The sequence below is a fragment of the Triticum urartu genome, chromosome 7 (genome assembly GCF_003073215.2).
Source record: "Triticum urartu cultivar G1812 chromosome 7, Tu2.1, whole genome shotgun sequence".
NCBI lineage: Eukaryota > Viridiplantae > Streptophyta > Magnoliopsida > Poales > Poaceae > Triticum > Triticum urartu.
This window is the reverse complement of record NC_053028.1, coordinates 662,129,325-662,143,442: the sequence shown is the minus strand read 5'-3', so window position 1 is coordinate 662,143,442 and position 14,118 is coordinate 662,129,325. Positions and strand designations below refer to the sequence as shown.

Below are 14,118 nucleotides of genomic sequence, written 5' to 3'. Positions count from 1 at the left end.
CACTAAGTACAAATTTAATCAGAATATTCTCCTCCCGTGAGAAGTTTATAGATGTTATCCTGTTAATGTTGTAGCGCAGTAGCAGTTTGGTTTCTGAAGAACTTCTTGATGCCTGATGTGATGACTAAATGCCTGAATGGTGGTTGGGCATTTGCGCAGCATTGGCATCAAGGATGATCGGCATTATAATTTTCTGTTTTGAGAAACATCACACTCTTTTATCCATGATTATAACAGCGTTTACATTTACAAAGCTGCTTCGAAGTTTGCTACTCCGACTTCGGATCTTCATAATGACTGTGCCATGAACTCCCCTGTTCTGCTGTCAAGGTTTTGGTTACCGGTCGAAATTTCAAGATTTCCCATGGTTACCGCGTATTTCCGTGCCCTCAGTAAATTGCCATACCAAGCAAAAAATACCAATTTTTTGAAAATTTTAAATTTAAACACTCGATTTACAGTTAAATACATAGGATCTAATTAATGTCATGAGAGTTGATTCTGGCGTGTTGGTAGCAACCTAATTCCTGTTTTGAGAGGTCTCTGGTTTGAATATTCGTTCATTGACTTATTTGAATTTATAATTCAACAATAAAATTCGCTTGAAATATTTCTTAATATTTCTCGGTAACCACATTTACCAGTCCCCCTCGGTAAAATTGCCTCATTCGGTAACCAAAACCTTGTCTGCTGCTGAGAGACATCCCTGATGACATCCGAGCAGTCCGAAAGCCAGGAGTAACTGACGGACTTGTAAAATGATCTTGATGTCTCGTCGCTTTAGTGCCCAAAAATACCAGCGTAAATTGCCGTCTCTGATGTCTGATCACATGTGTGATTTTGCCAAGCTATGTGGAAAAGCGGCCCGTGTTTGTCAGTTTTTCATGGAAAAGTTACATTTCGGGATTAGCTTATGACATGATGATCTATGTTTATTGTTGTGGTCTGTTAAACATGCAACATGTCACAATAGGTGACCGGCGCATCTCATAGGATATAGGATATAGTTGAGATAGTTAGGTTGTTGGAGTCTTATGATTATCTCATGTAACCTCTTATCTCTATCTCCTGTCTTGATCTCCAAGGATGTAATCCAAACTGCATATATGCGCTGTTATGGGAGGTGCGCCTCATCTATATAACACGAAGCCGTCGGCCTGAGAAGGCAAGACGTTCCGCTAGTTCGCACATGGTAATCAGAGCCCCATCTCTTCCCATCTATTGAGATCCCATCTACCGAGCCTAGCCATGTCTTCCTCCTCCTCCTCCGGTGCTTCCCAGGCCACCCTCAATGGGCAGGTCACCGAGAAGCTAACGCGCACGAATTACGTGCTCTGGCGCACGCAGGTCACTCCTCATCTGCGCGGCGCCGGCGTCTTCGGCTATGTCGACGGCACCACACCGGAGCCGGCCAGGCTTCATGTCACCAAGGACAAGGATGGCAAAGAAAGCACTGAGCCCAACCCTCTCCACCCAATCTGGGTCCGGGAGGATCAACAGGTGTTGGGCTACCTACTCAGCACCCTCTCCAAGGAGGTATTGATCACGGTGACCATGGTCACCACGGCGCACGCGCTCTGGACAGCGGTGGCAGGTATGTTTTCCTCGCAGTCCTTGAGCCGCGTTAATAACATCAGGACGACGCTCATCAATGCGCAGAAGGGTAACCAGACGGTTGCCGCCTACTTCGCCTCCCTCCGTGGCCTCGCCGACGAGCTTGCTGCTGCGGGAAAGGCCATCCAAGATGACGAACTCATCTCCTACATCATCCACGGCCTCGACGTCGACTACCAGCCCCTCGTCTCTGCCCTCGACGCACGCATCACGCCGGTCTCCCTCAACGAGCTCTATGCCATGCTCAGCAACTTCGACCAGCGCATGGCCCAGTTTAATCACTCGGGCAGCGGCGGCTTCCGCTCCTCTGCCAACGCCGCGGTGCGTGGCCGTGGTGGTGGATCACGTGGTCGTAGCTCCTCTCACGCCAAAGGGCGATCTGGCGGACACAGTGGTGGCGGCAACAGCGGCGGTGGCAACAGCCACTCTGGTGCATCTCGCGGTCGTCGTGGCGGCGGTCCACCTCGGGCCCGACCGGAGCTGCCTCGCTGCCAAATTTGTGGTAAGCTAGGGCACACCGCGAAGGATTGCTGGTACCGTTATGATGAAGACGACGAGGACTCCCAAGATGAAGAAAAAGTGGCTGCCGTGGCTGATGGATCCTACGGCATCGACACAAATTGGTACGTCGACAGCGGCGCCACCAATCACATCACCAACGAGCTTGAGAAGGTCACAATGAAAGACAAGTACCGTGGCAAAGATCACATCCACACGGCAAGTGGAGAAGGTATGCAGATTTGTCACATTGGTCATTCTACCTTTCGTACCCCTCACCGTCCAATTCATCTCAAGAAAATTTTGCATGTCCCTAGTGCTGCCAAAAGTCTCCTCTCTGTTCATAGAATTGCCCTTGATAATCATGTTTTTCTCGAATTTCATCCTTATTTCTTTTTGATCAAGGACCAGGCCACGAAGAAGGTTCTCTATCGAGGTAGATGTGTTCGAGAGCTCTACCCGTTGATTCCGAAGCTTAGGAGACTCAATAGACAAGCCAATAGTGTTGTCAAAGTTTCGTCAACACGGTGGCACGATCGATTAGGGCATGCTGCTTTTTCTTTAGTTGAAAAATTGCTTAGAAAAAATAAACTCCCATTTGTTGGTGAGCGAAATGTCGAAACCATTTGTGATTCTTGTCAATGTGCTAAAAGTCATCAATTACCGTATCCAGTATCTACTAGTGTTTCTACCAAACCACTTCAATTGATCTTTTCCGATGTGTGGGGTCCTGCTCCCACTTCTGTTGGTAGACATGAGTATTATGTAAGCTTTATCGATGACTATAGCAAGTTTGTGTGGATTTGTCTTCTCAAAAAGAGATCTGATGTCTTTCAAGTTTTTCAAAATTTTCAAGCCTTGGTTGAACGAAAATTTGATAGCAAAATTGTTGCAGTCCAATCGGACTGGGGGGGGGGGGAGTATGAAAAACTCAACTCCTTCTTCCAAACACTTGGCATATCACACCACGTCTCATGTCCTCATGCCCATCAATAGAATGGCTCCGCTGGACGGAAGCACATACACATAGTTGAGGTCGGGCTAGCTCTCCTGGCAGGAGCCTCCATGCCCCTCAAATTTTGGGATGAGGCATTTCTTACTGCTGTTCACATCATTAATATGCTTCCAAGTCGAGTCATCAATAATCAAACTCCAGTAGAAAGACTTCTTCACATCAAACCAGACTATAAATCTCTTCGCGTGTTTGGGTGTGCTTGTTGGCCCAATCTTCGCCCATACAACAAAAGAAAACTCATGCTTCGCTCAAAACAATGTGCTTTTCTAGGATATAGCCCTCAACACAAAGGTGTCAAGTGTTTAGATATTTCCACTGGCCTTGTCTATATATCCCGTGACGTCATTTTTGACGAAACACAATTTCCTTTCGCCACCCTTCACCCAAATGCCGGTGCTCGCCTCCGAGAAGAAATTCTCCTCTTACCTACTCATCTTACCACCTTTGATCAAGGGGGTCCGAATTCTGATGATCAAATGTTGACTAATCCTGCTACTAATGGTGTGCATGAGTTTTCTGATGATGTTCCAGGAGATAACAGCGAAAATAATGAAGAAATCAGTGAAAAAAACGCGCCGGCAGGTCCATATCGCATGTGTCCGCATCTAGGAGGCAAATCTTCCTCGGGATCGGCTCCACAGCAGCAGTTCAGTCGATCTTCCTCGGCATCGGCGCCGGCAGACGCGCCAGACGTGCAGGCGACAGCGCCAGCCGACTGTGCGGCTGTCTCCAGTCCAACGCACGCCGCGCGTCACGCTCCAACTGGCGGCGGCCCCAGCGCCTCTCCGCGCCAACCCCCGTCCGACACATGGCAGCACACGGTTCGCCAGGACGACACGCGCTTCCGTGACCAACCGGTCACGTACAAGCGGCGCGACCAGGTTCGCCGGCCTGACACTGGGTCCGGATCTGCTACGGGCCCAGGCGCGGACTCCTGTGCACCCACGCGCGCGCCGAAGACTGGCGTCCGCCCCGAGGCTGATCCCCGTCATCCACTAATGATGAGGCCCCGGGATCTTCTGCGCCTACAGAACATGCTGCACCTGATCAAACTGCCATAGAAGATTCGGCGGGAGTAGATTCTGCTACAGGAGCTTCTGTTTCAGGATTTTCTGTGGCCGAGAATCCTGATGCTGCACCGTCACGACGTACACGACTACATCATGGGGTAATACATCCTGTTAATTATAAACACATAACCAAATACGGTATGGTTTGTTCTACAGGTGAACCAGGTGAACCCCAGACGCTCCAGGAAGCACTTGGTGATGAAAGATGGAAAAATGCTATGAATGAAGAATACATGGCACTCAAGAAAAATAAAACTTGGCATTTGGTTTCCCCACAGCAAAGTAAAAATTTAATTGACTGCAAGTGGGTATTCAGAATAAAGAGGAAATCTGATGGAACTATTGATCGCTACAAAGCTAGGCTCGTTGCAAAGGGTTTTAAACAACGGTATGTCATAGATTATGAGGACACATTTAGTCCAGTCGTTAAAGCTGCCACTATCCGTCTTGTTTTGTCTATTGATGTTTCCAGGGAATGGAATCTCAGGCAACTTGATGTTCAGAACGCGTTTCTTCATGGTGTTCTGGAAGAGGAGGTATATATGAAACAACCTCCTGGGTTTATAAGTAAAAGTGCACCCTCTCATATCTGCAAGTTGGACAAAGCACTTTATGGTTTGAAACAAGCACCAAGAGCATGGTACTCCCGTCTCTGTCACAAAATGCAAACACTTGGTTTTGTCCCTTCAAAGTCTGACACCTCTCTGTTCATCTACAACAAGTTCAATACATGCATGTTTGTCTTGATATATGTTGATGATATTATTGTGACAAGCTCATCTGATGAAGCTATCATAGGGTTGTTAAAAGATTTGAGTGCAGACTTTGCCTTGAAGGATCTTGGAGACTTGCATTATTTTCTTGGGATTGAAGTAAAGAGGCACAAGGATGGACTTCATCTCTCTCAAGAAAAGTATGTAGTTGACTTGGTAAGAAAAGCTGGTCTACAGGGTTGTAAACCTACACCTACTCCACTGTCCAGTTCAGAAAAGTTATCTCTCACACAAGGAACTCTCTTGAATCAAAAGGATAGCACAAAATACAGAAGCTTGGTAGGAGCTCTTCAATATCTTACTCTTACTAGGCCTGATATTTCTTTTGCTGTCAACAAAGTGTGTCAGTTCCCCCATGCACCCACAACTGTTCATTTGATTGCTGCCAAACGGATAGTTAGATATGTCAAAAACACATTAAGCATGGGTCTCAATTTTAGCAAATCATCCTCTACACTTGTCAGTGCATTCTCTGATTCTGATTGGGCAGGCTGTCTTGATGATAGACGCTCTACTGGTGGCTTTGCTATTTTCTTTGGACCCAACTTAATCACACAGTGTGCTCGCAAGCAAGCTACAGTCTCCAGATCTAGTACAGAGGCAGAATATAAAGCATTGGCAAATGCCACAGCTGAAATCATATGGGTTCAGTCCATGCTCAAGGAACTTGATATAAAAATTAAACAAGCTCCATGTTTGTGGTGTGATAACCTTGGTGCCACCTATCTCTCAGCTAATCCAGTGTTTCATGTCAGGACCAAACACATTGAGATAGATTTTCACTTTGTTAGAGAGAGGGTGGCTCATAAGCAACTTGACATTCGTTTTGTGCACTCCAATGATCAAATTGCAGATGGATTCACAAAGGCACTGCCGGTCAAGAGTTTTGAAAATTTCAAGTATAATCTCAACTTAATGGAGTTGTGATTAAGGGAGGGTGTTAAACATGCAACATGTCACGATAGGTGACCGGCGCATCTCATAGGATATAGTTGAGATAGTTAGGTTGTTGGAGTCTTATGATTATCTCATGTAACCTCTTATCTCTATCTCCTGTCTTGATCTCCAAAGATGTAATCCAAACCGCATGTATGCGCTGTTATGGAAGGTGCGCCCCATCTATATAACACGAAGCCGTCGGCCTGAGAAGGCAAGACGTTCCGCTAGTTCGCACATGGTCAAGTGATACTTGTTAGTGATAAATCTTGGAGTTACAAGGGTAGAATACAATACACTGTTGGAGCTGTCTCTTTTGGCGAAACTTGGTGAAACCAGCGTATAAAATTCAGTTGATATTGATGAGCAGTATTTTTATTCTTGCGCTCCTGGTAAGCTGGAGGTTTACCATCAAAATCAGTACATTCACCCGCCAAAAAATAAATAAAAATAAAATCAGTATGTTGGAATAACAACGACTCCTTTTACTTTAACTTTGTGAGCTTCCCTTCAAGGCAACGGCGCTTTTCCTGGTATATATACCAACAAGTCTACTGTCTTGCTGTCATTGTCATTTCATTGCTACTGGTATTGTTTTGATCTCTCAGTGAGTGCCGTTCCTTGTATGGCCCAGCGGCCAGCGGCTTGGCACGGGCAGTTTATGGGCAAAATGCCAATGGCGGGCGACCTCCATGGAGGTTGTTTTAAAAAATAAATCAAAAAACATATTTTAATATTTTAAAAAATTCTGAAAACAATCATACATGTTTACATGGATGTATTCTACATGTGTGTAAATTTTGAAGAAGAAATACTGTTAATTTTTTTTAGGTGGAAGTGAGGTCGCCGACGAGAGAGAGGAGGCAGATTTTTCTAGAGAACTCTACCTTATCCATTCCCCTTCCACACAATGTATACACCTGCACCTTTTACAATGTCCACCCTTTACTATCCTATCCATACAACTAAGTCCTACCAACACTCCCCCTCAAGATGGGGCAAAGATGACAATAAGCCCCATCTTGTTACATGTTCTTGCAAAAGATACAACACTAACACCTTTAGTTAATACATCCGCAAGTTGTTCACCAGATTTCACAAAACTAATTTGAAGTGTTCCTTCATCTAACTTCTCCCTCAGGAAGTGTCGATCAATTCCAATATGTTTAGTCCTATCATGTTGCACTGGATTGTTCACTATATTTATAGTGGCCTGATTATCACAGTACAGCTGAAGTGGTGCCCCTTTATACAACCGGAGTTCAGTTAACAAAAATCTCAACCACATCAGCTCACATAACCCTAAAGCCATAGACCGCAGTTCAGCTTCTGCAGTGGACCTAGCCACCACACTTTGTTTCTTACTCCTCCAACTAATTAAATTACCCCCAAGAAATATACAGTGGCCTGATGTAGATCTTCTATCATCTAAACACCCAGCCCAGTCAGCATCAGTATACCCCTCTAATATTAGATGCCCATAATTTGAAAATAAAATTCCCTTTCCAGGACATCCTTTGAGATACCACAAGATTCGATTCACAACATTTAGGTGATCTGTTCGTGGATCGTGCATGTATCTACTAACAATGCTCACAACATATGCTATATCCGGTCTAGTATGAGATAGATAGATCAATCTTCTCACCAGCCTTTGATATTGGCCTCTATCAATTGGATCACCAGCATCTGATGTGATTCTATGATTTTGCTCAATTGGTGTTATAGCATGTTTGCATTCCAGCATCCCAGTTTCAGCAAGTAAATCCATCACATATTTTCGCTGTGAGAGGTAAATACCTTGTGCTCCGTAGGCCACCTCAATTCCCAGGAAGTAGTGTAGATGCCCCAAATCCTTCACTTCAAATGTCCTTGACAACATTTTCTTCAAACACCTTATCTCCACCTCATCACTTCCTGTAATTATGATATCATCAACATAGACTACAAGAATTGCAATTTTATCATGATTATGTTTGAAAAAGAGTGTGTGGTCAGCATTGCTTTGCTGATACACCAAGGAGCAAATCTCCTTTCTTAATCTTCCGAACTAGGCCCTGGGCGACTGCTTTAACCCATATAGTGATTTTCTCAGTTTACAAACCTTACCCTCTGTTTCAGGACTATGAAATCCCGGTGGAACCTCCATATATACCTCTTCTTGCAAATCTCCATGAAGAAATGCATTTTTAACATCCATTTGGCACAAGTTCCATTTATTATTTCCTGCAATTGACACTAAAGCTCTAATGGTATTCATTTTCGCCACAGGAGCAAATGTCTCATCGTAATCTACGCCATATGTCTGACTATAACCCTTTGCCACAAGTCTGGCCTTATATCTTTCTACCTTCCCATCAGGAGTTTGTTTTATGGTAAACACCCATTTGCAGCCTACAACTTTCTTATTAGCAGGGAGTGTGGTTATTACCCACGTATTATTCTTATCGAGAGCAGCCATTTCCTCTAGCATTGCTTCTCTCCATCGTGGATGCTTTTTTGCTTCTTGCCAATTATGTGGGACATGCCCGACAGCATCTAGTGCTGCAATAAAAGATTTATATGAAGCCCCAACCGATGTGTAAGATATATAGTTGGAGACACTATAAGGTGCCAATTTTGAAGGCAGTTTCCGTGCGGTAGATCGGGGCTGCTTCCTATGTGCAATAGGAATATCTAAGTCATTGTAGTGAGAAGAAGTGTTACCATTGCTTGAGGATAACAATGGATCCTGGGTTGAAGTTGAAGGATGTGTCTCAGGTTGTTCTTGTGCTTCAGGTTGTTCTTGGCTCGACTGAGTAGTTTCCTCCCCCTGCAGTTGTTCCTCCCCAGTCCGGTGTCTTCGTGTATACACTCAAAGATTTTGTTCCTCATTCGGTTTTGGCCACCGTGGTGCTTCATTTGAGGTATCTTGGTGGTCTTCTTCTATATGTTCTTGTTCTTTTTTCCAATGTACTCCCATCTTCATTTGGAATTGCTCCAACTATCACCTCTCTCAGTGTTGCACCATTGTTTTCGTCTTCTTTATCTCCCCCTACCTCGCAATCTGTATCTGAGATATCATTAGCAGGAAAATCAGGAAACACATCGGTTAAGTCAGTTGGTTCACCATAAAACGATTCATGTTCTCTAAATACCACATCCATGCTCACAAACATTCTCTTCTCAGATGGACACCAACATTTATAACCCTTCTGCTTATTGAAATACCCCACAAATATACACCTTAATGCCCTTGAGTCTAGCTTGCCAACCGAAGGCCTGTAATCCTTCACGAAACATGTACATCCAAATACCTTTGGTGGAACCACGTATGTCGTCTTCCCAGTAAGACATTCTATTGGTGTCTTGTAACCAAGCACCCTGGAAGGCATCCTATTCATCAAATAGGCTGCAGTCATCACTGCTTCACTCCACAAAAATTTAGGGACATTCATAGCAAACATTATACACCGTGCAATCTCCAGGAGATGCCTATTTTCCCTCTCTGCTAGGCCATTTTGTTCAGAGGTACCTGGACAGGTAGTCTGATGAACAATTCCATAACTTGAAAGATATTCATCAAGTTCGTTGTTCACATACTCAGTACCGTTATCAGTACGTAGTATCTTCACACATGCACTATATTGGGTCCTGATCAAATTATGAAAATCCCTAAAGCATTCAAACACATCACTCTTATTACGCAAAACATAGACCCAAGTAGTTCTAGTGCAACAGTCAATGAACGTAACAAAATAACGATACCCATTTAAAGACACTACTCCATTAGGACCCCACACATCTGAATGGATAGTTTGGAGTGGTACATCACTTCTATTATTGGATGACACATAAGAGCTTCTAGTCTGCTTTCCATACTGACAAGGATCACACAATAGTCTCTCCTTGTTGATCTTGCTGTAAAGGTTAGGGTATAGTTCGCCCAATGTAGCAAAAGACAGATGTCCTAACCGACGATGTTGAAGTAGGAATTCTTCTAGTGGTGACGAAGACACAGCAGCAACCACGATAGGGGATATATCATTATCCAAATAATATAGCCCATTATGCATGCTCCCCATCCCAAGCTTTCTTCCAGTCCCAAGTTCCTGAAAAATGCACCAGTGAGGGAAGAATATAGCAACACAATTCAGGTCTTTAGTGATGCAGCTTATTGACAGAAGATTAATTGGGAATGCAGGAACATGCAACACAGAAGATAATGATATATTTGGGCTACACTTGACATCCCCAGACCCACTAACAGTTTGAGTAGAGCCATCTGCTAGTCTCACACTCTCCTTGTTTAGATCAGAGACATAGTTATAAAAACCTCTAGTTGAGCCGGCCATATGCCTGGATGCCCCCGAGTCAACTAACCATTATGCACTCTTATAATTATCATTACACTTCCCAGTAAAAGAGCTATTACCAGAAAAATTAGCTGATGCAGATGATGGAGATGGCTCTGAGGATTGCTTATCACCAAGGCTCAAACCTTTAAACTGATGCCACTTCTCTAACTCATCAGTTGTCATCTCAATGCTTACAGTTCTAGGTGCTTCTTCAACAACAACCGAGGTATTTGCCCTTCCTGCTGGACGCATACCTCTTCCACGACCACCACCACATCCATCAAACCCTCGACCACGACCCCTGGCACGCCAGTCCAAGCCTCTACCACGGCCTCCTCCCATCAACTGTGGGCATGCTGCCCTCAGGTGTCCTGTTAGACCACACTCGAAACACGCCCGACTATATGTATTAGTCCCGGTTATTGGATAATTCCCGCTCTCTGCAGTAAGGAGAGCTGAACGTCTATGCACCACACCCTCTAGGACAGCCGCTCCAGCCTCCAATCTCAACCGAGTCTCCTCACTTATAATAGCGGAGATGGCTTGTTCTAGACTCGGCAACTTTCCAGTACCATAGAGTGTTGCTCTCCTATTTTCGAACTTAGAATGAAGACCATTTAAGAAGTCCCTAACGCGCCTTCTTTCAGTCCACTTGTTGTATTTTTCAACACATTTCTCATATTCCATCTCAACCGGTTCGTAGTAATCCAGGTCACTCCACAACCTTTTCAATTTTGACACATACTCCACCACAGTCTTCTCACCTTGACTCAGCTCATGTAGTTCTTTTTGAAACCTACATGCCAACATTTCATTTCCCACTCCTGAATATGTACCCTTCAAGAGCCTCCAAATCTCCGAAGCGTCCTTAATCCGCTCCATCTGTTTTGCAATCTGAGATGACAATGAGCTTAAAAGCCATGCCCTCACAAAAGCATTCATCACCTTCCACTTCTGTCCCTCCTTCGAATTTTCCTCTATGGGTTTCTCCACTGTTCCAAGTACATATCCTTCCAAATTCCTTGAAACCAAGATGGTTTCGGCATGCTCTGCCCAGCTGGAATAGCTTTCTGGACCTTCAAGCTTCACATGTGGCATCTGCAAAGGCTGAATTTCCCCCTTGACTTCAGCCTCTGGTCTAGGACTTCCAGCTTGCCTACTGATTGCGTTGAACAAAGCCTGGTATCTCTCGTCCATCGCTTGTAACACGGCCGCGAGTTCTCCGGCTGTAACAGCCGCCGGAGAATCACTGTTATCTCCCATTCCACAGTTATTCTGGGCTTAACCAACAAACCTCACAACAAGCAGACCTCCCTTTTCTTCTCTGCTCTCCAGCCAAACAACAGCAGTAGCAGCAGCGCCCCCTTCTTCTTGAGACTCCTTCTTCGCCCCAGCCAAACAGCAGCAGCAGCGCCCCCTTCTTCTCTCCTCTAGCCAAACAGCAGCAGCAGTGGCAGCAATGTCACCTTCTTCTCCGCTCCAGGCTACCAGCAGCACCACCCCTTCTTTCTCCACTCTAATCCACTCGTGCTCCTAGAACTTGCTCTGCCCCAGCCTAGGGCACGCCCCCTTCTGCACTCCACCTCGCAGTAAGCACCACTGCGAGCAGCCGATTCACCACCGACGAGGGCCCATCGCCGTCACCCGCTCTGATGCCATGTTGATTTTTTTGGGTGGAAGTGAGGTCGCCGACGAGAGAGAGGAGGTAGATTTTTCTAGAGAACTCTACCTTATCCATTCCCCTTCCACACAATGTATACACCTGCACCTTTTACAATGTCCACCCTCTACTATCCTATCCATACAACTAAGTCCTACCAACAAATACATTATGGCAGATTGAGGATTTGTGCTAACAGTGTAATTCTGATTATCTGATACGAGATTCTTCTACTCTGCTCACGTAGAAAATACTCCTTCCGTTCCACAATAGAAGACGTTTTTGCAAGCTAAACGTCTTATATTGTGACGGAGGGAGTAGTTTTTTAGGCTTGTGAGCTTCACTTGCACATTAGCAGTCAGCCTCGTTGAACAACGGAGAATGTAATAGTGCCATCTTATTGTTTTATAATATTAGTAAACTCTACTTGGACTATGAACGACAATCCTTTTAGACCAAGATTTCACCGAGGTATATATTTTATGGTTGCTGCTGGGAAGTGATTCTTTGAGGAGCTAGATAGAGATGGTGATGACCAAGTCACCCTAGAAGACCTTGAAGTTGCATTGAGAAAGGGGCGATAGCCTAATCGATCGACCATGGGTCTCTGCCTCGGCAAGGCCCCTTCTCCCTGGCCGGACCTCCTGCTCGATCTTGCCGGCCTCATCCTCGGCAAGGCGCCTTCTCCCTGGCCGGACATCCCTCCGGATCTGGCCGGCCTTATCCTCGGCCATCTCACTTCCCATGCCGACCACCTCAGCTTCGGGGCCGTATGCCGCTCCTGGCGCCTCGCCGCGCGGCACCAGCTGCCGACACGGGGCACCACGCCTTGGCTCAACCGCTTCGTCCGTTGCTGCCGCGGCTCCTCCGGCGGCTGGACCTCTGCTGCCATAACAATAACCGTCGCGGAGGACGATGGTGCTTGTACCTTCGCAACCCTTTCCACGCATTGGATGCCCTCATCGAGATCCCGTGGCACCACAAGGAGCCGTCCAATATCGTCATGTGTTCTTCGTTCGTGGCGATTCTCGACGGAAGGGAGTTCATGATTGAGCCTCTCTGGCCGGCCGACCCAAGATGCTATTTGTTTAGTGGTGCTGATTACGTGAACATGGCATCTTACCGTGGCAAGATCTTCACCGTCACACACTCAGGGGAGCTCTCCTCCCATGACCTCGTCCACCATGGCTGCGAGCATGTGATGAAGATGAGCCCATCCGTTCAACCTGTGAACAACACTGTCTGCCACCTGGTCATGTCAGCTGATAAGAAAAAGCTACTGATGGTACGGTGGAGCAGAAAGGCCATGTCTGTCCTGGTTGATGATCAACGGAGGGCTGCAGGTATTCGAGGTGGGCTTGGCCGAGGGCCAGTGGTTGGAGGTGAAGAACCTGGGAGGCCAAGTTCTGTTCCTGAGCAGGAGTTGCTGCAGGGCTTTTGGATCGCCGGAGCAATGCCACCCGAGATTACCACAAGGGAACCGTGTGTACATCTTGGGTGTCGACTGGCACCTGAAGCACGTCGATATTCCCAGATACTGCGTGTATGACATGATACTGTTAGTCTAGTTTCACTAGGCGGAGGTCACCAGCTAGAAAGCGCCAAGTCAGAGTGGTTTTTTCCATGCGAGTGATTGAAATCCAGAGATAAATCATACTAGCTTTATGGAAAACTAGCAATGATCTACCGAGGGGCCTTAGGCTGCGTTCGGTTTCTCTCTACTCCTTTAACTCCACTCCGGAAGTGGACAAGACTTTAGCTTAGTTTGATGGAGCTGCTAAAAGCCAGCTCCCCAACTCCGCGGAGCGGCCAAGTTCCGAACAGGGCCTTAGATACTACGATGCAGGGCAATTATATAATTTCATACAAGGTGCATAAACTTACAACCAAGAGGTTCAGGGTTCAAAACCCAGTAAACGCAATAAATAATTGCGGCCTGCCCCCGCTTCCGCCGCACACGTCATATAGCTCCAAAGAAGCATTGACGTAAGGAGGGGTGTTGGAGTGTAATGTTCGGCCCTCTCCATAGTTCGGACTTTTGGATGAGTTGGTTGAAGCATGAATTCAATATGGTATCCGAGCCAAGAGGTCTTGAGTTCAAGACCCTGCCAACGCAGTATTAAATAAAACGATTCTGCAGCCTACATCGATCCCACGTCTAAGGACTAAAATAGCCTAGTCGTGAGGGGAAGTGTTGAAATATATTGCCCACCTT

At 45.9% G+C, this 14,118-nt stretch overlaps 1 pseudogene; it reads left to right on the top strand.

Moving 5' to 3' along the window:
* The first annotated feature begins 12,502 nt into the window (after nt 1-12,502).
* LOC125525376 lies at nt 12,503-13,536 on the top strand (annotated as a pseudogene).
* Nucleotides 13,537-14,118: the final 582 nt, after the last annotated feature.